At 42.4% G+C, this 25,245-nt stretch overlaps 1 protein-coding gene across 3 annotated transcripts in view; it reads left to right on the top strand.

Annotated features, from left to right (window-relative positions):
* Window positions 1-2,359: 2,359 nt before the first annotated feature.
* LOC122542488 (tyrosine-protein kinase CSK) overlaps window positions 2,360-25,245 on the top strand; it is a 146,366-nt gene continuing 123,480 nt past the window's right edge. For 2 of the 3 annotated variants that reach the window (XM_043680257.2, XM_043680259.2), the window contains exon 1: window positions 2,360-2,464. The gene's annotated coding sequence lies outside the window, so the exon portion shown is untranslated. Of the gene's footprint in view, window positions 2,465-4,652; window positions 4,741-25,245 lie in introns of those variants that run through there. The other variant, XM_043680258.2, reaches the window with a different exon arrangement.

Here is a 25,245-nt window from a genome sequence, read left to right as displayed (position 1 = left end):
CAGCGGCAGTGACTCTCAGAAGGCTACTTGCTCCTTCGCATTACTGGATCCCTTGATTTGGAAATTGAGGGACCTTGAATGAGGGAAGTGCACCCTGAAAAGTCCTCCAAGCATCCCTGACTAGGTTTGGTTACTGGGTTTCCCTCCTGGCGAGACCCTTGGTTACCACTGGATGAAAACTAACAGAATGAGTATTTTAATTGGGTGCAGGTTTGTAAGGCTGACCTAAGGCTTTCCCAACCCACATTTAGTCAGAAACAGATGGGAAAAGTGGTGAGGATCCACCTGCCCCTTCCCCCCCCCCCACTGTCCTCAGTAAGTGTCAACCTCACTGGAGTTCATTAAATTCTACTCAGAGTAAATATTTCAGGCTGTTGACCTCTCTTCAAAACCTACATTTCACATCTTTTCCAGGGCTGGGGCTGGTTGCAGAGAGAGACTGTGGGTAGCAGTCTGCATGCAACAGGCAGCTAGTCAGGCTTGATAAGAACCACTTCAGGCCAAGTGAAGGAAGCTGAGTGGCGTTTTCCAGTCAGCACTGCGAATCCCAGATTTACCTGGGTGGACATTTCGGCTACTTAGAGATAATGCCCCTATTTGGGACCAGGGCAGTACTCCAGCCAAGTTTATAACTTCACTGTGTAGCTGCAGAGGTCCCAGTATGGACAGGATAACCTAAGAATGAAAAGATGAAGTATGCCCTTCAGGCCCCTGAGCCTGTTTCACTATACGTTATAATCACGGCTAATCTGAATCATAGAATGCCTTCAGCATGGAAACAGACTATTTGGCCCAACGAGTCCACAACGACCCTCCAAAGATTATCCCACCCATACCCAACCCCCTAACTTATCCCTTTAACCCTACATTTCCCATGGGTAACGTGGCTAACCTGCACACTCCTGAACACTATGGGTAATTTGAAGAGAAAATGCCTCCATTTTGAAGTGGCATCCCTCTTATTAACTTACCATTGCATTATTCAGTTTGTATTGGACAGTCCAGTTTTTAGTGACCTGTTCCTTGTCTGGTATTGGGCACTTTTATGTTTGGTATTTTTAATTTGAAACCCAGAAACTTGAAGGCTTTCAGTACTTGGCAGAAACAAACACTGCTCACTAACGAATTCTATGATTCCTGGGACTGGAAAACAAGCCTGATCCATGTTCTTCACTGATTGGTGTACATCATTGTCTTTGTCCCCTTCTGTTTTTCAAAAGGGTTCCCCCACCTCTTGTAGACCAAGGACCAGGAATAACTTGGAACACGTTGGGATACAGCAATGCTTGAAGCAGGACTTGTGGAGCAGGGAGTCGCACCAGACATCTGACCTGGAAGTTTCGGTTTCAATTCCCACTATCATGGGGAAAATCACAGTGAATGACTGTTTCTTGCAAAGTCTCGGCATCTGACCCCTATTTGAATTTGCTGGTGTGGTTGAGAAACCCTCAGCGAAGGTCCTGTCCTTGCTCCCTAATTCTGTCTCTGTAGATGCTGTCTGACCTGTAGAGTGTTTCCAATAGTTCCTATGTTTTAGACTTTTGATAGCCAGTGTTTTACTTTTGTATTAACTGCTTTTGAGCGTGTTTGTGAGCATGAGTATTATTTCCAAAAGTAAACAATTTTGTTGGCATTTATTGAAGGCAAATACATGACATTTAAAGTTAAAATTATGTAAGGTGCAAAACGAAAAATGAGTTTCTTCCATCATTACATTATGTTTCCAAGTACAGTCACTATTTCCAGTACTCATTAAAAACCAACCATACAGGGGGATTTTTCATGCTGCCCATTTCCGTCCTGTGTCTCTCCAGATTAGGATTACATCTGCAGCAGATGAGATTTGAACCCACGACTGCTGGCTCAGAGGTAAAGACACTGCCACTGCAGCAAAAGATTCCAACATATTCATTATTTTTCTACCACTGATGCTTTTGCCTGAATGGAATATGAAGTGTTCCATCAACCTTTTCTGAAATATTATTGCACAGTCGGGAAGAGTTTTCATTCATAATTTCGAATTTTCCCGCCTGAGTCGCCTCTGCGGATTCACTCCCTGATTGGCTAACTATTCCTTTCGCCCCGCCCGTTCGCCATGATTGGCAGCTGTGGCCAGGGTGGAGGTGTGATTGGCAAGCCGGCTACCACCCGCCCTCCAAACCACCTCGGCCAATGGGGAGGCGAGATCCTCAGATTTGGCCCGGACGGTGACCAATCGAGATAGAACCAGTGACGAGAACGACTTGCTGATTGGCGGGCCGGCGGAGGCCCTGTGATCCGACTGGACAGAGCGGCTGTCAATCTGGGTCGGTTTGTGGGGAGTCGGAAGGTGGGGTTTTGATTGGCCCAGGGCCCGGCGGGCGGCGAGGCCCCGCCCAGCGCTGCGCCCCGGCGGTTGTGCGGAGCGACGGGAAGGTGCAGCTCGAGCGGTGGCGGCGGTGAGTGAGTGAGTGAGGCAGAGAAGGTGAGTCCCGGGTCAGCGACTGATTAAAGGGGGATGGGGGAATACCATGGACGCTGACGGTCTTCTCCCCCTCCCCCAAATCTTTCACAGCAGGTCGTTAGGGCAGCAGAGGCCTCGGGGCCGCTATAACCCAGTGCCTCTCGGAGCCCGGGTTTTGTACCTGAGGCCTTGTTGCAGCCTCCGCCTGATCAGAAAGGGAAGCCGGCTGGGAGGGACTTTCTGCAACCTGAGAGAAATCCGGAAGTGGTACTCTAGGGGGAGCTCGGAGCTCCCGCGGGTTGCGGGGGAGAAGCTGGATGTAAACCCCGCAGAGGAGGTGCACCCCCTCCCCCTGCCCCTGCACCTGCACCGCCCCACACTGCAGCTGGGGGTCCCCCGCCTCCTCCTTCAGGTGAAGGTCCCCCTGGTGGACATGGGTCCCCCGCCTCCTCCTTCAGGTGAGGGTCCCCCTGGTGGACATGGGTCCCCCGCCTCCTCCTTCAGGTGAAGGTCCCCCTGGTGGACATGGGTCCCCCGCCTCCTCCTTCAGGTGAGGGTCCCCCTGGTGGACATGGGTCCCCCGCCTCCTCCTTCAGGTGGAGGTCCCCCGCCTCCTCCTTCAGGTGGAGGTCCCCCGCCTCCTCCTTCAGGTGGAGGTCCCCCGCCTCCTCCTTCAGGTGGAGGTCCCCCTGGTGGACATGGGTCCCCCGCCTCCTCCTTCAGGTGGAGGTCCCCCGCCTCCTCCTTCAGGTGGAGGTCCCCCTGGTGGACATGGGTCCCCCGCCTCCTCCTTCAGGTGGAGGTCCCCCTGGTGGACATGGGTCCCCCGCCTCCTCCTTCAGGTGGAGGTCCCCCTGGTGGACATGGGTCCCCCGCCTCCTCCTTCAGGTGGAGGTCCCCCTGGTGGACATGGGTCCCCCGCCTCCTCCTTCAGGTGGAGGTCCCCCTGGTGGACATGGGTCCCCCTCCTCCTCCTTCAGGTGGAGATCCCCCTGGTTGGAGATGGGTTCCCCGCCTCCTCCTTCAGGTGAGGGTTCCCCTGGTGGACATGGATACCCCGCCTCCTCCTTCAGGTGGAGGTCCCCCGCTCCTCCTTCAGGTGGAGGCCCCCCCTGGTTGGAGATGGGTTCCCCACACCCTCCCCCCTTTAGGTGGAGGTCCCCCTGGTTGGAGATGGGTTCCCTACACCCTCCCCCCTTCAGGTGGAGGCCCCCCTGGTTGGAGATGGGTTCCCCACACCCTCCCCCCTTTAGGTGGAGGTCCCCCTGGTTGGAGATGGATTCCCTACACCCTCCCCACTTCAGGTGGAAGTCCCTCTGGTTACAGAAAGACATCATGAACATTGAGCAGGTTGATGCCAGAGCTATTACAGTTTTCACTGCTGAAGTGAAGGCAAAGGATGAAAGATTTCATAGGGCAAAATGTTTTTGTTAATTTATAAGGAGTACATGAGTACATGAGAGTTAATTAGGGAGTGGTGCATTTAGAAAGGTTATGGGGAAGAGCGTAATCCAGAGACTAATCCTGTGGAGACATGGGTTCAAATCCTAATGCAGCAGGTAAAGATTAGATTAGATTAGATTACATTACAGTGTGGAAACAGGCCCGTTGGCCCAACAAGTCCACACCGACCCGCCGAAGCGCAACCCACCCATACCCCTACATTTTACCCCTCTACCTAACACCTAACACTGCGGGCAATTTAGCATGGCCAATTCACCTGACCTGCACATCTTTGGACTCTGGGAGGAAACTGGAGCACCCGGAGGAAACCCACGCAGACATGGGGAGAACGTGCAAACTCCACACAGTCAGTTGCCTGAGGCAGGAATTGAACCCAGGTCTCTGGCGCTGTGAGGCAACAGTACTAACCACTGTGCCACCGTGCTGCCCCTTTTAGATCCACTTTTCAGATTTTCTTCTGATAGTGAATCTATGGAATTCCTTACCACAGAGGGCTGTGAGGCTGGATCTCAAAGAATATTCAAGGCTGAGATAGATGGATGTTTAATTATTAAGAGGATCAAAGGTTATGGGGAAACCAGGAAAATGGGTTGGTGATGATGAGATTTACTATGATCTCACTAAATGGTGGAACACTATAGCTTGAATGGCCTACTTTTGTATCTGTGCTAGTGTATGTTTTGAATATTGATTTTCTCATTGATCCCTCTGGTTAAGGTGGAGGATCTTGCTAATTTTGAAACTATCCACTTGGAGCAAACATCAGCAGTGAAATTCTGCATTAAAGAGTTGTACATTTCAGCAAAGCAGAGGATGTTCTCCCTGACACACGTGTACCGATTTCACTTGAGTTATTAATTTTGTTTCTCTACTCTTCCACTGTGTCCCGAGAAATCAAAGCTATTAATTGGAATCCATCTTAAATGTTGCGATTGGAGCTACAATGAATAGTTTGGTGACATTCTTTCTAGTTGCATACGGTTTCTTTTGCACTGACCCAGTGTGTTAAGTATTTTAAAGGTGCATTAAAATTGTCTGTATCTGTAATCCAGTCGAGTCAAATTTGATTGTAGAATCATAGATTTATATAGCACAGAAGGAAATAATTTAATGTTATTCCTTTGAAGCCTCTTTGTAAGTACTGTCCAGTCAGTCTTTTTCTCCTTGTTCTGTCAAATATTTCCCTCCAAACATTTGTTCAGTTGTCATTTGGAATTTATTGTTAAATTTGGTTCTATTGTTTGCCCTTTGAGACAATCCATTCCATGCAATAACAACTCATTGTGTAAAGGATCTCCCTACTGAATCTTAATTTAAGGTTTCATCAGGATTTGGAAAATGGGAGCAGGGAGCGGTTTGAGTCTTCAATTAATGATATTGCAGATCTTCTGTCACAGTACCTCATCCAACATTATTCCCAAATCCTTCAATTCTTTCAGTATCTTTTGTGGAAACTCTTTGGTTATTCTATGAAATCCACCAATAATTTTGAACAGCTCAGTTAAATCTCCAGTTGCTGTTTTCTCAATCTGGCTATCTGACTTCCACAGACATAGCCTATGCACTGCTTTTGCTCATGGTGCCTGCATTTTATCTTGTAAATTTAGAGTTAGGATGAGATGTATGTGAACTGTGTTGATACTTAATGTTGAATACATGAATTATTGAGCAGCTAATGAGTTATGATCCTTAAAACATGTTAAATAATTTAGCTAGCATTATATTGTAGACTCAACAGGATCAAAGATGATTGCCTTTCAACTTGTGGATTGGTGCTGCACAATGTTCTCTCATACCCGTCATCTTTAGTGCTCACAATAGAAGTGCTAACTTGAATATTCATATCAGAATATGGGTATGAGGTTGAGACAGAGCTGGTAAATGTGAGTGGTATTAGAAGTTGTTTTTTCTTGTCTGCTTAAACCATATCAGCCCAAAGGATTATATCTGCATTCTTATTACATTTTAATGCTAGCAAAGATACTCGAAATGGAATTCAGGGAAATTTTAAAAACTGTATGTCATAAAAACAGTTGTAGTTTGGCTTATTGCTCGATGGTATTTAGCAATTTATTTCTGTGCTATAAATGTCTGCTTTATACAGCAGAATAATACCTGAACAAAGAAATTATTCTTCACGTGAATGTTATGTTTTCAAATATGAATCTGTACTGAGGATGCACAGTGACTGGAATTTACTAATATATTTTTATAGTGATTGAGCGCTCTGTACACTTTAAAATTGGGTGTCAAATTCATGCAATTTATTTTTTCATAAAGTACACCCTAGGTGTACTTTAAAACATAACTAATTAAGAACAGTATGGAGCAGAACAACAACTTTCAGAATAGTGTGAATTGACTTCTAGTGTGATCATATCATATAATAGTGGTCAGGTGCTTTGAGTATATTATAGCTATCGAGCAGGCTTCTGGTATGTTGAGATATAATCTTGTCCGTTTTCCCTTGCACTATATTTAAAATGGAGAAATTTGTAGTGTCTCATGTGTAGCTTAAGGTGATCACTTAAGATTATAAATGGTGTTTTTGATTCCAAGCTAAGACTCTACCAGTTCACAGTCTTCAATGTTTTCTACTCTTGTCTTTACTTTTGGATTGTTAGTCATTTTCATGCACCAGAAACGATTGAAAAGATTTGGTTGGTTCTGTTCAAGTACAGAAATGACTGCTCAAATCTAAATAACTGAAGTCTGGAACATTGGGTAGACAGATTCTGTGGGTAGACAGATTCTGTGGAATGACAGATAGGTCTCTGTTTTAGAAGGTGGTTCTTTCAAGGTGGAAAATGTTTGTAATGTTTTGTATTTTAACTTAAGTTTTGCATTTTGTCAGAGTCAGCCTGCAGTTTATGTTGTGTACTCCTAGGATAAACATTTGCTGTTATGTCAGCTGTTTGGTCTTGATTAAAGTTTTCAGGCAGCAGCATGTTCATTTATGATTTCATAACTATGTCTGACGCCTGGAGGTTACGCTTAACAGCACTGTTTTTACATGACCTTGTACTTTGTACAGAAATGGAGCAGTTTGCATTGGAGCAACTTCAGCTGCATAACATAAACTTGCAAAGAATGAAAACAGTGTTTGTTGTTTATGGAATGATTTATACAAGATGCCATATGTATGGCATCAAATACTTTATAAAAAGGATCTATTCTGATTCATGTTCTTTTCTGAATTATGCCGATATGTTGTTGCTGCGTGAATTTTTTAATGAGGCATCCAAGATCCTGTAAAATTGTTACCTTCACATAATTTGCTCTTTTGGTGCTTTCCTTTGGTGTCATGATATTTGACACAGCAACCATTGCATGCTCTGCCATGAGGTTAGTGACACCCTTAGTTTGCTGATGTTAGTAATGAGACTTCAAATCTGGGGACTGATTAATGGAATAATCAGTCCAAATTGTGAACTCGAGTGAGCATGTGGATTGTAAAAGCAATGCATTTATCAGTATGAATAGATTGTTTCCTCTCATTTTACAGCAGCTCTCTTTTTTTGAGTTCGGAGGTCAACTCAAATTAACATGCTTGTCCATCAATGGCCCTTTTAATCTGACGTATGGCTATTGCAACACAAAAGCTTGCATTCAGCAAGTTATTAGCTTAAATGGGAACAAAATGTCTGAATTTAATTCTCCAGTCAGCTATACACTCAAAATGTGTTTTAGTGAGGGCAGGATGTGTGGAAAAGCCAATATTTCACCTTTGTTGGTTGTTTCAATAATGAAATATGGAAAGCTTGCCTAGGATTGGTTTATTGTCCCCAAGAGTTTAATCGTATAAGGTTTTGCCTCCTTCAATTTTAATTTTGACAGTGTGCAAATGTAACTATAATGTTTTTAATAATCCTGGAAAGACAACGATGTTGTATGGGCAAAAGTGATCTTTGTGGAATTATACAATGGAAGTTGCAGGTTCAGTTATTTTTGTTTTGAAATATTGCTTCACTGCAATATTTTAGTGCTGTTTTGAAGAGCAATGTTTTTGTGGATTGTTGTTTCAGTTTACAATAGGTTTTGCAAATTTTGCGACATTCTGACAGCCTGTATTTGCAAAATGATTGAGTACTCATCTCTACTTTTGATAGGTTTTTGTTCATTTTTATATTGACTTTGAGGTTATAGGTGTAGTAACAGAAATTAAATTCAGAGTTTCAATAATCCAAGCAATGTGTTCAGATTCCTCTCTAACAGTGTCAGAATTTGAATCATTTATGTTGAAAATAAAATTCTTGCTTTCATATAAAGTAAAAGGGACTGAAAAAATGAACAAATTGTTGCAGCAGAGAAATTGGTTGGCTAGCATCCTTGCCTCATTTGCCCTTTATGAAACTCAAATCCCATACCAATGCAGTTGGCTCTGAACTGTCTTCTGACACAAAACAAGCCACCAAAGTTGGGATGATGTTCAGTAAGTTCCAGCCTTGCCTGTGAACAAATACTAAGCTATATTTGTCAGATGTTTTAACCCCATTTGCAAATTATGCATTAGTCACCATAAATTCCATCAACTTTCTTAACAATTGTCATTTGTGCAAAAGTTTTTGTAGTTTTATTCTGAAACGATCGCATTGTTGACAAGAAATCAGCTGTAATTAATTTGTAACTTGTACACTGAACAATTTCAAATACTATAATTATTCAGCTTTATGTGCCTTATTTGGTATTTCCTGCCAATATATCAATATCTTGCTAAGGTTTACAGTACATGCATTGTTCTCTACCTGTTGTCTGTGTGTGCATTTTTCCAAAGTAGAAGGAATTAATCTTTGCATAACACTTGGTAATATTTGTACAGATCATGTTGGTTGGATGTTATTCAGTGGAGTCTGAATATTATGTAGATATTATATTCTAACAGGTGTAACTAGCAAAAAGCAACTTTGTTTCATTTGATTTCTTTTGCATTGTATTCCTCCTACCGCTTAGATGTGCTAAAGTGTATCTTTCTAAGTGGAGGATGCAGTTATTCCATGATTTAAGTGCTTGTATGATTTGTTGAGGAATACAAATCTAATAACTTGGCTGGCAATGTGAAAAGCCCTTGTCATCAGTTTCTTCCTTATGCTTGAATTATTAGCCTCACCCCACACAAGCTGCCCTCGGTGATAGAAAGGTATCAACGCAGGAGCAGAAGATCATTTGACTGGTGGGGTCTGTTCTTCCATTCAATATGATCATTTAGACTTCTGTCTAAATGCTAACTACCTCTAGAAATCTATCAGTTTTCTACCAAGTTTTGGAATGTGCCTTTGCTAAGAGCGCAGCAGTAGTTTTGGTTTCGGTTTTTGTTGAAGTTCACCCCATGGAGCTTTGTCACACAGGACTCCGTTCTATGGATACATTGAGCTAAACACCAATCGTGGCAACAGGACCATCAATTCAGTTGGGAGGCATTCATTTTAGTGTTCTGAAACGTGCTGGTCTTCCGCTGCATTACTGAGTGTCAAAGGGTCTAGGAATGCCCGACAGCCAGGGCCAGCTGCATACTAGCACAATTGGGTAAGGTTCCGTCTAGAGTCTATCAGTCTCAATACACTCAGGGGCTCGAAATTGTATTGATCCCCTCAGAGTATGCATTGCAAATATCCAGATTGTTGAAATTGCATTGAGGCACCTTCAAGTGAAAGTTTTTTTCTGGAGCGATTTATTCCTGTAACTTAGTTCAGATGTTTTACTTAGGCTGTGTGCCTAACATAGACTGTATTTTGTAAATATCAATACTGTAATACAATTGCATTGAGGCAGTCAAAAATAGAACATGCTGTTTGGATACAAGTTGAATTTCTTTGCACATTCTGTAATATACAAGTCAATGTTTTATAATGGATTTTTCCAAATCTTACGAATAAGGTTTTTGTAAAAGAGGAAAATATGCATGCAAATTTTGCTGTGTAAAAAGTAGTTTAAGATAAATTGTGGATTTGGGAAATAATCCAGATTTAGTTCATTGCAGTGCAGTGTGTACTGAATTATCAAAAATGCTGTCTTTTGGATGAATTGGAGAATTGGCATCCAATTTACCTTGATGACTATAAAAGAGGCTGTGGAAGCAGGAGAGTTCCCAGATTCTCTGTCCAATAACTCATTTAACATGCTGAAGAGTTGTTCTGGTCATTTGTCTCAGTTGTTTGTGCTGTGTATATATTTGATCACAATACTTGTTTCTGACTTTCTTTGGAATGTCCTGAGGAGCCATCACAGGGCTATTTTGATATCTTGAAGCTGTACCTCTTTGAAGGCGAACTGCTTCATGATTTATCTTTGCACATGTAAGCAATTTTGGACAATATTTAAAAATGAATAATTTAGATATTTAAAGCCATATTTAATTTCCAAAGACTGTTGTATGTCAAAAAATAAGCTATGTGAAGAGATTTAGGGGCTCGATCCTTCTGACATGAATCCTATGTTACTACAAATTCCTCCATCTTTGGATCAAAGGTCATGAGTATTGAATAATTGCCAAGCCCAGGAAGGCATTTGACCGGCATATCTGGAGCTATATAATTCTGATCTGTGGTCCTGTTCATGCTGCGTGTCTGTTCAGTTGTCCATTGCATGTTTCTTCTCATAAGGCTAAACTTGGGTCAGGGTAGCTCATCCGGCATCAAGGGAAAATAGTTTATTAAACCAAATATGCAAGAGGAGAAGGCAGAGAATGCTCACATTAAATTAGTATTGTTAGTTGTATTGCTTTTTTAAAAAAAAAAGTACATTTGCCGTTTGTGTATTCTCTCCTCAATGGAAGCTCGAGGCAGTGATGCACAGGATGCCAGTCTGGTCAGTCTAGTGTTGGAGAGCTGAGCGCAAGCTGCACAGCTGACAAGTTGGCATTTCAAGTAGACATGACACAAATAGCTTGGAGTGTTCAAACAAGACAGTATTCCAATATAGTACAGTAAACTGTTGTATGCTAGATATCACTGGCATGCAGCAGATAGCTGTAGTGATTTATGAGATATGTTGCCTATGTGAGCCTAATAGGAACAGCATCTACTAATTCTGTTGGTGTTCTCTCAAAGCGCAGTATTGTAAAATGCTGGCATTCAGTGATGTATTTTGACACATGACTCATTTGGATTCTTAGATGTTACCACCTGGAGTCTGTGTTTTAGCTTTATCCCTACATGCAGACATTTTAAGCATATTAGAAACAGTTACATTATATTGTCATTTCCCAATTTCTCTGCCAGGTTACAAATTGAAACAAAGATAAACAATCTTATACAGTGTCTCAGTAAAGGTCACCATTATATCTTCAATTATGCTGTTGAAGGTTTGATTGCAATGCACAAAAATGCATTAAAGAAAGACTGTCTCTGACCATCAGCCAGCTAAGGGAGTGATTTTTTTTGTGAACGTAATGGATGCATTTGCAGCAACCATATTCATGATTACTAATGTTGAGAGTAAATTGCAAATAATGTGATGAATGTATCTTGGATATGAATAAATCACGAATTGTTTTGGATAAAGGATAACATTTATAAACTGAAATAAGGTATTGTGAACCTTGTCGGAAGACAATGATTGTAAAATGTTCCCAGATTGTTTCACTCTAGTATCTAATTATAAGAATTTCTTTGACTACAGCAATGAAATTTCAATTGTTGTTCCATTCCCCCCTCCCCCTCAGTTGAAGTAAAATGCTCAGAGTGACTGTATAATTTTACCTCCATCTTTATTCTGGGCCCTGGAGGGAGAGAGCACGATCGCTCATGTGCACAATGACATGAGTTCATGGTCTTCTCTCGAACAACAGTTCCTCAATGAAGTATATAGTCATTTTACAAGGAGGAGCATCCAGATGAGGCAGCATACATATTAATTGGGTGACTATTACAATCAATGAGTATCAATAGCAGAGACCAAGTGCTTTACTGTTGTACAGTGAATGTTTTTAATCTGGGTTCAAACATTGGATACATTTTCCCCTTGTTAGCTGAACTTGCATACTGAATGCTTCCAAAATTGTTAAATGGCTCTACATAATGACTGCTTGTCCACCTTGTTAACCCTTTACACTTGTCTCCAGTATGCCATTGTTAACTGTAAGTTCTTATCTGATCTGAGTGATGTTCAGCTGAACCTCTTGTTTCACAAAACTCAGAACATAACTCTTTCCCTGCCTGCTTATTCCCTATATACGTTCTCGTTCCGTCCGTATCATTTAATGATAACCACCTAGATGGCACTAGTAGTGTTCATTAGACTGACAGCCAGTATTTTAGCAAGTTATTGGCACACATCATACAATGATTATAACAACAACAAAAAATACTAGTCCATTACAGTAAATAAAATTTGAACAATCCTTCCATGTGAAAAAAAAATTCACCAGTAAACTTCTTAAATCCACAGTCCTTAGTGAGCACTCATCCTGTCCAAGTTGCGTGGAAATGAGCCAGTCAAAATCTCCTATAGTAAAGTCCAACCTGAAAACAAAATTCAGTCTGTCCTTGTGCATCACTCCACAGAGAAATCTGATTACTTGGATAAGGGCAGTTAAATACTTCACAAAACCAACGAGACTTCCTTCTTTCCGGAGATGTTTCAGATGGAGGATGCCAGCACATCTGAAAGTGCAGTGTTGCAGCTGCAGGCTAGGTGAATGCAGCATTCTTTGCTTCCGCTCTGCTGTTAAATGTTATGAAGCCAACTGGCCTTTTTGATGTTAGCTTGATTGGTGAACCTTCCTATCCCTTAAATAATCAAGACAAGGTATAGCTCATGTAGTTTAATGTCCACAGGAAGGTCACTGACAAGGACTGACCTCCTCTTCACTGTTGTTAATTTCTTCTCTTTGTGCTCATGACTGGGAGCTGAATGAATCCATTGGATCAGGTTGTGGAGGGGTGGGTGGTGGTCTGAAGGCATGTTTTACCTGTGAATAGAGAAACTCTAGAGAAGATGTTAGCTGCTGAAAGTATCTTTGCATTTCCTCTCTCATTTCTTCATTGCCAGTCACATATTTAACTAGACTAAATTGTGTCTGCCTATTTCAACATTCTCAGTTGACTTGAAGTCTGTTACTCTGTTCAATATTTATGACATTATCAAATTTTGTACAATCCATATGTTTCTAAATTGTACTGCCTAAACAATTTAGTCAATTATAAACAACAGTCAATGGTCCTAAAATCAAACCCTCAGGTATCCTATTCGGGTTATTCAAAATTAATTTTCTTTTTAACAAATCAATACTTGGCTAATGTGAAAGTTGTCAGGAAAAGTATTTCAAAAGTCTGGAACAGCATGAAAACAACAAAATGTTTCCTGTACTTTAGCAATCGAAGAGGTAGTTTCAGTTCAGATTTAAATCTCAAATATTCGTGGGAAGCAAATGCTGAATATTTAAAAATATGTTCTCCAAACGAAACTTCCCAAATAACAGTTGGAAATACAGTAGCAACTTTAGAGATCTACAGTCTTTGAATTTGCAATATGAAGGAGGACAATGTCGTCTTAATAATTAAGAGAACTGAAACAGCTCAGCCTCAAGTTCTAATATTCTCAAAACATCAAACTCAAAATGCACTCTTTTTGTTGAACACTATATTAAAAACACAGCAGCAGCAAATATATTTTAATACAATACTCTCGTCTGGCTAAAGTTTGACCACTGACCCAGCTTTTTTTTAAACAGGCATTGTAGAATTTCAAACAAATCAGGGGTTCAAGGCACTCAATTTGTTTCAAGGTTACAAGTTTGATAATTTTAAAAAGGAATAATGTTGTACAATTTCAATGTACAAACAAAATCTGCCCCATTATGTTGAATTGAGATCCTGATGCAAATAAGTTACTTTGATATTTTCTGATTCAGTATTTTAACAAACCTAAATATTTAAATATCAAACACTTAGAGCATGGTGCAATTTACATCGAAACTTCCTTCTCTGAGCCAAGTATTAGTACAACCTTAATTTCAGCATTCTTTTGTTTTCTTTTATTTGCATCCTGTCACTGAAATTACCCTTAGAGAAGGCCCTCACAGCGGACCACGTGATGCTGCAATCCAAGCTTTCCCCCAAAACACAGACTCGCAGAGCCTCAAATTTTACCACGAGGGGACTTTAACCCCTTTCTCACTTTACTCCTCACAGAGAACTCGAACCTCGCTTAAACCCCGAGAGCTTGAAGCTCACTTAAACACAGTGCAGAGGACTTGAACCTCAAATCAACCCACCCAATAGACTCAAGCCTCTGCCTGCCAGTGTGCTTGTGAAACTGTGTACTCGACTGAACTAATTACCATTTGAGGAATCCGTAGAATAGAGAGCGATTGAATAAGGGGACCATCTCTGGCGGACAGGAATGTTGAGAGGAATCAAGGTTTAAAATCTTACCTGTGGGCCCATCCATCTGGAGACACTGATGTTCTGGGCGGCTGCTGACACCGTCCAATCGTAACTATCCATTTGGATCCTGCCGACTATGCCACTATTGTCATCCCGTCCTCCACCCCTCAGTTGAAGCAAAACGCTCAGAGACACAGTATAGCTTTACCTCCTTCATCTTTATTCCGGCCCTGGAGGGAGAGAGAACGATTGCCCATGTGCACAGGGACATGCATTCATGGTCTTCTCTCCAACAACAGTTCCTCAATGAACCATATAGTCATTTTACAGGGAGGAGCATCCAGATAAGTCAACATACATAATAATTAGGTGACCATTACAATCTATGAGTATCAATAGCAAAGACTGTTATGCAATGAATTTTCTTAATCTTGTTAACTAGGTTCATACAATGGATACAGTTCCTCTTGTTAGCTGACCATGCTGACTGAGTGCTTCCAATATTGTTAAATGGCTCACATAATGACTGCTTTTTCACCTTGTTAACCCATTACCCTTGCTTCCAGCATGCCATTGTTTACTAAGTTCTTATCTGATCTGAGTGATGCTCAGCTGAACCTCTTGTTTCACAAAACTCAGAACGTAACTTTTTCCCTGCCTGTTTGTACCCCATATACATTCTCACGGTAGCCTACTAGTGTCCATTATAAATTTCCTTACCATTAAACTATAGTATCAACATTGTTTAAATTTTGTTAAGATTGGAGTGTTATGTTTAAGGTGATTATGTTAAAGGTTGTTTGGTATGATTCATGAGGCGACAATTTAATTTAGGTTCCTGATGCTATTTCAACCTCTGATGAATTATTACCTTTGTACTCCAGCCACCTGTATTATATTGTGCAGTAATCGCAGTTCCTTTCGGGCTCCAGTTGTATCTTGTGGGTTGGTTTGCAGTTACTGCACATCAGATGAGTACTTCTTTAGTTTCTGGGATACACAGTTAAAAATGCAAGGTGTGCATTTCCACTTGTTGAATGAAACGTTGGAATGCACAAGAGTGGGAACTTTTGGTTAAGGACAGGATATGTTGTGACATAGTTCACTAGGATGCCGAATTGTTTCAGGTAGAACAAGTAGTTTCTTTGACAAACCACTATTATAGGTTGCTTCTGCTGGAATTTTGTGGAATGAAGGAATATCATAGTGCTTCCGGAGCATTTTGAAGTTTCTTAAAACAAAAGCATGAGAGTCAGGGAAAAGGGTTCGGGGCTGTTTTAAACTGCTGGGCATTTTGGAATAGCAGTTGACATCAGTGATCAGACAGGCTATGCCCACCTTTTTTTTTTAGAAAGGTAAGGATTTAAATTTATCTCCGCTACTTGCACATGGTCTGAGCTCCACAGTAACTATTGCTGCCTCTCACTTTGTGGCTTGTGACCTACACTTTGGAAAACCCAGGCAAAGGGGAAATTATTGGCTCTTAAATTTTCGATTTTGGACAATATCAAATACGTATGTGCAGTTTCATTTCTTGAAACAAAGTTGAGAAATGTTTCCCACGTGTACATTTAAATATAGCAGAGTATGTTTCACACTGAGTTCCTGACTTAATGAAGCTGGAGGAGAAAGTGAGGTCTGCAGATGCTGGAGATCAAAGTTGAAACTTTATTGCTGGAACAGCACAGCAGGTCAGGCAGCATCCAGGGAACAGGAGATTCGACGTTTCGGGCACAGGCCCTTTAATGAAGCTGGAGGAAATATTGAAGGTGATCATATTGTTAAAACTGAGATGGAAGGAGTGTAGTGTTAGTCCCAATACTCCTTGGGTCACACACAAATTAGCTTGTTTTACTCAGTTCCCCAATTACTGGCAGTATGTCTTCTCTATTTTATGCTTAAAATAATAAGATCCGTCAACTGGATTTCTTCAATAAACACTGAAGTTTTGTTTTGCAACAAAGTAATGAAGATGCAGAGCTGTCAACATGCTATTTGAAATATGAAAATATAAATGTTTACTTAAGTATCCCAAACCATGTACACAAACACACATTTCAGGCAAAGAGGGCCAAGAACATTTCTCTCTGTGGAGACTCTTTTTTTTTTCTTGAAATTATTGTTATTGGGGTGTGGTGGTGGTGGAATGATGAGAAAAACGTTTGGCCAGTAGCTTTTAGTTCTCAAAAGCAAAATGGATAAGTTTTAAAATATTCAGGTGATTGTTGGCATGTCATTCTCATAGAGATCTACAGCATAACAAAAAAGGCCCTATACCCTAATGAGTCTGTGCTGGTCAAAAACAAGCACTTAACTACGCTCACTACAGTATTGTGTAGACAAGTGTCATCAAATGTAGGCAGTTGTCTCTGAGATCTTGGCAGTTGAAGCTTGCTCAGGAAACACAGTAACAAGGAGTCTTCCAGCCACTGTTGAGGAGGACAACGGACTTTCACGAGGAATGTATTTCAAAAACAGGAGAAGTGAGCTAAACAGACTGTCCTGAAGCAGGATTTCCCTGACTGGAAATCCATATACAAACACCGAGCCTGCAGAATGCTGTTCAAACAGAATAACAATAAAATCCAGTTGTAAAACCAGTTTGGTGTTGTACCTAAAGTGAGTGCAAGCAATCACTTGTCTGGAATCATGAGGTTTCCCAGGAATGCCTTGTTGAAAAGAAAATTCCAATGTACCGTTTAATTGACCTTTATCTTTAAACAAAAAGTCCAGATATCTCCATAATCCTTCAAACTTTCCCACAGAGATTATTAAATATAAAACCATCATAATATCCTTTGACATGAATGTTTTAAGCAGTGAAGATAAAGATGACATGTACTTGTTTCAAGTGTTGCCCCAATAGTTTGAATCATAACACAACTTTGGCAATGCATACATTTACTGAATCCACAGTAATGCAGTGAAGGGAATTTATCTTTATTAGTCTGCTGCAAGGTTTGCATTGGGCATAATTGAAACTTGCTCTTTAAATGTGTATCATATTTGCATACTGAACCTAAATATTATTCTTCCTAAAATGTCATGATCAGCTTCATAACTAAGCTAATAATACAATTCCTACCTTACGTCAGAGACCATATTTGAAAAAGTACATTGGCATGCCAGTAACTCCTGCAGTTTGTGGAAAATACCTCATAAATAGCTTGTTTTTCTAAAAGGTTGGTTGAATAGTTGAGATGTCTTAACATTCAATGCTGGTAAGTGGCACTAGTGTAGTTTATGTTGGTGCATGGGAGAAAGTGAGCACTGCAGATGCTGGAGATCAGAGCTTAAAAATGTGTTTCTGGATTAGTGGTGCTGGAAGAGCACAGCAGTTCAGGCAGCATCCAAGGAGCAGCGAAATCGACGTTTCGGGCAAAAGCCCTTCATCAGGAATAAAGGCAGTGAACCTGAAGCGTGGAGAGATAAGCTAGAGGAGGGTGGGGGTGGGGAGAAAGTAGCATAGAGTACAATGGGTGAGTGGGGGAGGGGATGAAGGTGATAGGTCAGAGAGGAGAGAGTGGAGTGGATAGGTGGAAAAGGAGATAGGCAGGTAGGACAAGTCATGGGGACAGTGCTGAGCTGGAAGTTTGGAACTAGGGTGAGGTGGGGGAAGGGGAAATGAGGAAACTGTTGAAGTCCACATTGATGCCCTGGGGTTGAAGTGTTCTGAGGCGGAAGATGAGGCATTCTTCCTCCAGGCGTCTGGTGGTGAGGGACTGGCGGTGAAGGAGGCCCAGGACCTCCATGTCCTCAGCAGAGTGGGAGAGGGAGTTGAAATGTTGGGCCACGGGGCGGTGTGGTTGATTGGTGCGGGTGTCCCGGAGATGTTCCCTGAAGCGCTCTGCTAGGAGGCGCCCAGTCTCCCCAATGTAGAGGTTACCTCGTTGATTTAAAAAATGTGTTGCTGGAACAGCGCAGCAGGTCTGGCAGCATCACAGGAGCAGGAGAATCGACGTTTCGGGCATAAGCCCTTCTTCAGGAATCTTCAGGATTCCTGAAGAAGGGCTTATGCCCGAAATGTCTATTCTCCATTCTCCTTTGATGCTGCCTGACCTGCTGCGCTTTTCCAGCAACACATTTTTAAGCAGACTTGATGGGCCAAAGAGCTGCTTTGTACTGCATTAAAAAATCAAATCCCTTAAAGAGACCCAAACGTTCTTTTGGTTGAGTCAGATTGGTGTGGTGTTTTTCTCATCTCTTGACAGCATGTTGCCACCTGGGTATAAAATCCAATTTGGGTTCAGAAAATGTCACTTGCAGCTCTTGAACAAAATGCCCCTTGTTATTATCTTTCTTTGGCTCAGTCTAAATGTTTTCTGATCCAATTGAATGTTGCTTTCTTATAGGATTATTTGTTGCTAGCTTGATGCCATGCTTCATCCATTTTAACTGTTTATAATCATTCTGTTGAATTTACTGTCTTTAATTGTGTCTACTGTCTTTTTTTAAAGCCATTCGTAGTTGGGCTGCATTTGCCCTGTTTTGTTTGTGTTTAGTTATGCCAGGAGCTCATTATTTATATGTCATGCTGTATTCCAAGATTTTGCTGCAAGCCAGAGTTGTTGGGAGCTGTAATTGTGATATGAACTTCCTGCCTATAGTTATCTGCAAATGTGAAACTGTATTGGATAACTTGCTTTTGGTACACCTTCCTAAAACTGGAATTAAAAAGTAGTGCTGGAAAAACACAGCAGGTCTGATAGCAATAGTAGAGAGAAAACAGTTAACATTTTGAATTCATTGAACCTTGGTCAGAATTGACTCCTCAAAACTCCGTCTCCGTGCCTCCTCCTCTGACAGAACCCCCAACCTCCCTGCCTTCAACCTATCTCCTCCACTTGGTCACCACCTAGTGGCATTGTAGCCGCCCTAGACCTCTTCATTGCAGACTGCCGATGTGACGTCAGCTGCCTCGGTTTCTCCATCCCCTCCAAACGTGCAGCGCTCCCCTCTCTGCACTAACCCTGGTTAACCATCGAACTCGTTAACAAAGGCAGGGTGGTGATAGTTTGGAGAACAGACCTCTATGTTGTAGAGGCCGAATGCAATTCTCGGACACCACATCCTACCCTCCCCTTGCCCACGACCATCATGCCAAAATCATATGCACTGTCTGTGCCCTCATTGCCTCTGGTGATCCCCCCCTCCACTGCGTCCAGTTTCATTGTCCCCTGACCTCATACTGCCCTGTTCTACCTGCTCCCCAAGGTCCACAATCCCAACTACCGCGGCTGACTCATCATCTCAGCATGCTCTTGCCCCACTGAACTCATCTTGTCCTACGTCAACTCCATCTTCTCCCCCCTTGATTTAGCCACTTCCCACCTACTTCCGTGACACCAACTAGGCCCTCCATCTCTTCAATAACTTCCAGCCCCCCGGACTCCACGTTATCTTCACCATGAACATGCTTTCCTTATACCCCACATGGATGGCTTCCAGACTATCTGCTTCCTTTTCTCCAACAGACCCACTGAGTCTCCTTCTACCAATACCATCCTCCACCTCACCAAACAGGTCCTCACACTCAACAACTTTTCCCTTAACTCCTCCCATTTCCTCCAAATCCAGAGGTGGCCTTGGGCATCCGGATGGGCCCCAGCTATGCCTGCCTCTTTGTGAGCTATATCAAACAGTCCCCCTTGAGTACCTACACAGGCACTGTGCCCCAACTCTTCTGCCATTACATTGCTGACTGCATCAGTGCAGCGTCCTGCATCCATGCTGAACTGGAGCAGTTTATCGACTTCGCCCACAACTTCTACTCCGCCTTCATGCAATTGGTACACTTCGGACACCTCCCTCCCCTTTCTTAACCTCTCCATTTCCATCTTCAGCGACAGTCTCCAGGCGGAGATTATAAGCCCGCAGGCTCCCGCAACTATCTGGACTACACCTTCTCACACCCAGTATCCTGCAAGAACTCCACCCCATTCTCCCAATTCCTGCGCCTCCACTGCATCTCCTTGGACGTGGAGACATTCCACTCCCAAGCACACCAGATGTCCAACTATTTCAAACAATGTACTTCTCCTCCCTCTGTCATCCAGACAGCCCTCCACCCCACCAGCTCCATTCCCCGTTCCACTGCTCTAACCACCCCATCAGCGCAATAAAGACGGAGTTTCCCTTGTCCTCACTTACCACCTCACTAGTCTGTGCATCATCCTTAAATACTTCCACCAACTCCAACTTCAACGAGACCCTACCACCAAGAACATCTTCCCCTCCCCATCCCTCTCTGCCTTCCCCAAGGACTGTTCCCTTGGACAGGTTTTGGTTTGTGCCACCCTCCACCCCCCCCCCCCCCCCCCCCCCCCCCCCGCCCCCAGCCCACACCAAAGCAGTCCTTTCAGGTGAGACAGGTTCACCTGCCTCTCTTCCAACCTAGTTTACTGCATCGGGTGCTTCTAATGCAATCTTCTCTACATCGGGGAGACTGAATGTAAACTTACGGAACGCTTCACCGTGGATCTCAATTGGGCCCACAGGGACTGACTAGACTTCCCAGTAACTACCCATTTATTCCCCTTCCTACTCCCTTTCTGACATGACTGTTCTTGGCCTCTTCCATTGCCTCAACGAACCAAACCGGAAATTGGAGGAACAACACTTCATCTTCTGCCTGGGCAGCCTACAGCCTGGAGGACTCAACATTGAGTTCTCCAATTTCAAATAACCCCCCTTCCCTTGCCCTGACTCCCTTCCCAGCCCATCCCCCTCCCTTCCACTCCTCCCTGCCACTAACCGGGTTCATTCCTCCTATTGACCAACCAGCTCGTACCTTCTACCTGTCTTCACCTATGCACACTTCACAACCCTGTCTCCACCACCCCCTTTATCTGTAGCTCGTCCTTCACCCACCCCCGAAAACATCGACTTCTCCATCTCCTGATGCTGCCTGGCTGCTATGTTCTTCCAGCCTCCAGCCTGTCCAGTGGTGAGGATATTTAGCAACAATTATGAAGTTGGTGGACTGAAAAAATTCACTTCTCCTCAACCAAGGATTCCCCACCAACTGTGGTCAACAGGACCCTTGCCCATGCCTGACCAATTTCTCATATTTCCGCCCTCACCCCTTCTCTTCCCTCCCACAGCATGCCTAAACATCCCCATTCCTCACTCTCCACCTCACTAGCATCTACATCTAAAGGCTCATGGTCTGACACTGCCCACTACCAGGCACAAATTTCTGTTCCCTCCTTGGTCAGCATATTGTCGGGACCATTCCCTCCAGGACCCACTGGTCCAGCCCTGCGCTCCCAAACCACCTCCACCATCACCCCCCCACCCCGCCCCCCGAACGTGTGCGCACGCACACATGCACACACATTCCAAGCAGTTGTGGAAGGTGCGACATTTACCACCTCTTCTCCAGTGAGACTCAGCACAAGCTGGAAGAACAGCATCTCTTTTACTGTTTGTAATGATACCCGCCTCCACCACTTCCTCTGGCAGTTCATTCTGTACACACACAACCTTTGTGTGAAAAAGTTGGCTGTTGGCTCCCTTTTAAATCTTTCCCCTCTCATGCTAAACCTTTGCCCTCTATTTCTGGACACACCACCTGAGGGAAAGGACCTTGGCTTTCACCCTGTCCATGCCCCTCATGATTTTATAAACCTCAATAAGGTCACCCTTCAGCCTCTGACGCTCCAGGGAAAACAACCGCGGCCTATCATCCTCACACGATAGCTCAAGCCTTCCAACCCTGGCAACATCCTTGTAAATCTTTTCTGAACCTTTTCAAGTTTCACAACATCTTTGCTTTGCAAAGAAACCAGAATTGAATGCTGTATTCTGAAAATGGCCTAATCAATGTCCTGTATAGCTGTAACATGACATCCCAACTCCCATATTCAATGCACTGACCAATAAAGGCAAGTATACCTAACACCTCTTCACTACTCTGTCTACCTGTGACTCCACTTTCAAGGAACTACCAACCTGCACCCCAAGATCTCATTGTTTGGTAGCACTCTGATTTTTAATAAGTCCTCCCACACCAAAATGTAACACCTCATATTTACCTAAGTTAAACTCCATCTGCTGCTCCTCAGCCCATCTGATCAAGATCCCCTTGTATACTGAGTAAACCACGTTTGCTGACCACTAAACCACCAATTTTGCCTAATCTACAAACTTAGTGACGATGTATCCTATATTCATATCCAAGTCATTTGTATAGATGACCAAAAGCTGTGGACCCAGCACTGATCCTTACAGCATGCAGTTGCTCACTTGTGGCTACCAGTGCTATAAAGATCTCAGCAAAAGACACATCAATCACTTTCCTAGCTTCCCACAAAGTGCTGGGATATACTTGATCAGGTGCTGGGGATTTATCCACCTTTTATATTTTAAGATGTCAGCACCACCACCTCTGTAATATAGACATTTTTCAAGATTATTTCAGCAAGTTCGCTAGCTTCCAAATGCTTCTGTACAGTAAATATGAATGCAAAGTTCTTGTTTAGTGTCTCATCCATCTCCTCTGGTTCCACAAATCGATGGCCTTATTGATCTTTAAGGGATCCTATACTCTCCCTAGTTATTCTTTTGCCCTTAATGTATTTGTAGAATCTCTCTGGATTCTCCTTAATTCTATTTGTCAAAGCTATCTCCTGTCCCCTTTTTGCCCTCCTGATTTTCCTCTTGAGTTTTCTGCTATTGCCCTTATATTCCTCTCAAATGAATTCATTTGAATTCCAGCTGTCTATACTTGACATATGTCACCTTCTTGACCAGTCTCAATTTCTCTAGTCATCCAGCATTCCCTATACCGACCAGCCTTGTACTTCACACTAACAGGAACATACTGCCTTTAGACTCTATTATCTCATTTTTGAAGCCACTTTCTAACTTTCCCTTTACCTTCGAATAGCTTCTCCCAATCAACCTTAGAAAGTTCTTGCCTAATGCCATCAAAATTGGCCTTCCTCTAATTTAAAAGTTTGACTTTTAGATCTGGTCTATTCTTTTCCATCACTATTTTGAAACTAATAGCATTATAATCACTGGCCCCAAAATGCTCCCCCAGAGAAACTTCAGTAACTTGCCCTACTTTATTTCCCAACAAAAGTTCAAAGTTTGCTCCCCCCCCTCGTAGGTACATCTGCATACTGAATAAGAAACTTTTCCAGTACACACTTATCAAATTCATCTCCATCCAAACCCTTAACAGTATGGCAGTCCCTGTCTATAATTGGAAAGTTAAAATCCCCTACCATTACAACCCTATTATTCTTACAGATATGAGATCTCCTTACAAATTTGCTTCTCAATTTCTGCTGACTTTTGGGGGCTTATAGTACAATCCCAGTAAGATTATCATCCCTTTCTTATTTCTCAGTTCACACATATAACATTACTGGTTGTGTTCCTAGAATTATCCTCCATAAGTACAACTGTAATGCTATCCTTAATCAAAAATGCCACTTCCCCTTCTTGCTCCCCTTTCTAACCTTACCATAGCGTCTATACCCTGGAAACTTAAATTGCCAGTCCTGCCCTTCCCTGAGCCATAATGTCTGTAATAGTTATGACATCCCAGTCCACAACCATGCCCTGAGTTCATCAGCCTTACCTGTCAGACCTTTTGATTTGAAATAAATGCTACTTTATTTATCAGTCTTGCCTCATTCTCCACTTTGCTCATTCCTGCATTGACTATTTGACTTGTTCTTAACTGTACCAGCCTCAGACTTATCTATTTTCACTATCTCATCCATGCCTCTCTTCCACCTTCCTCCCTCCCACGTCCATGCCTCCAACTAGTTTAAAGCCACCTGAGTAGCAGCAGCAAATCTCTTGACTGAGATATTTGCACAAAGTAGAAAATTAGACATGATGATGCCTCTTAAGGTCCAAGTGCAATCTTTATTCTTACCAGACACTACCCACACAGCCAAAAAAACTAAACAGCAATAATACAAGCATTTTAATTTAATTCAGTCCGTGGATTCAATTGACATGAAAGATTTGATCCAGTTACAAAATGACTTCAGATTTTAATCATCACTGGGAGCCTTAAGACAAATCCAAACAATCTTGAGTAATTGGGCACTATTCGGCTGTAAAATATTCTCTCCATTTAGATTTACATTGTGCAATATGCCCAACAAGTAACAGTAAGCATCCTTATGTAAATAAATCCAGATAACAAATGATCAGTTTAAATGCAGTCCAGAATATAAGAATTAAGGGGCCAAGTCAAGCCTGCTTCACTTTCCAAGAAGATCACAGGTCATCTACCACATGCCAGGCCCCATGTTAATTGATTATTTTTGCAACCAAAAGTCTGTTGATCTGACTTAAAGACACATGAAAGTTTGAGCTGCCATAATTCTCTGCAGAGAAATCTGGAAGTTCAGAGTGTTCTTGTGCAAAGAAGTGTCCCTTCATCTTAGTTCTAAATGGCTGATCCCTATCTGAGGGCCAAATCCTTATTCAGTAAATGCAGCAGATTCTAGCCAAATCCATGAATCTCACAATTTGAATTGGTTCATTTCTATTGTTTTTGCAGCTCAGACATTATAGCAGTAGTTACCTTTAGCTGACTTTAAGCTTTTTTTTCTTTAAACATTGTGTGTTATTAGACAACAATAAAATGTGAACTGCCAATAAAAAGACCTGTAATCCTTAAAACCATCAAGACAGAATCAGCAAAGCTAAACATCATTAATCTGTGTGGGTAAAACAGCGACATAGTACTCTGAGGGAAGCTCTGAAGTTTTCCAAGTATAGCATGGAGTACCGTAGCAAGCTCTTGTTGCCAAAATACACAAGACATTCAAGTCATGAAGGCATTGAAAAGAGCTGCAATGATGATCCCGCAAATTGGAGGTTGCAGTCATGTAGACAGAAATATGAACAGCCCAAACTGAGTGGTAATCTTAAAAGCTGTACAAGATTGTGAATGGTTTGCAAAAAGGATAAGCCTGTATGTTTGCAGTGAGTCAAATTGTCTGTGCGCACAGCCACTTGGAATTAAATCATCGGATTGCA

Source organism: Chiloscyllium plagiosum, unplaced genomic scaffold (genome assembly GCF_037043375.1).
Source record: "Chiloscyllium plagiosum isolate Xiang-an unplaced genomic scaffold, Cpla_swu_hap1 HiC_scaffold_42, whole genome shotgun sequence".
Taxonomy (NCBI): Eukaryota; Metazoa; Chordata; class Chondrichthyes; order Orectolobiformes; family Hemiscylliidae; genus Chiloscyllium; species Chiloscyllium plagiosum.
Note: the sequence above shows the minus strand (reverse complement) of the source record. Positions and strands in the feature narration are given on the sequence as shown.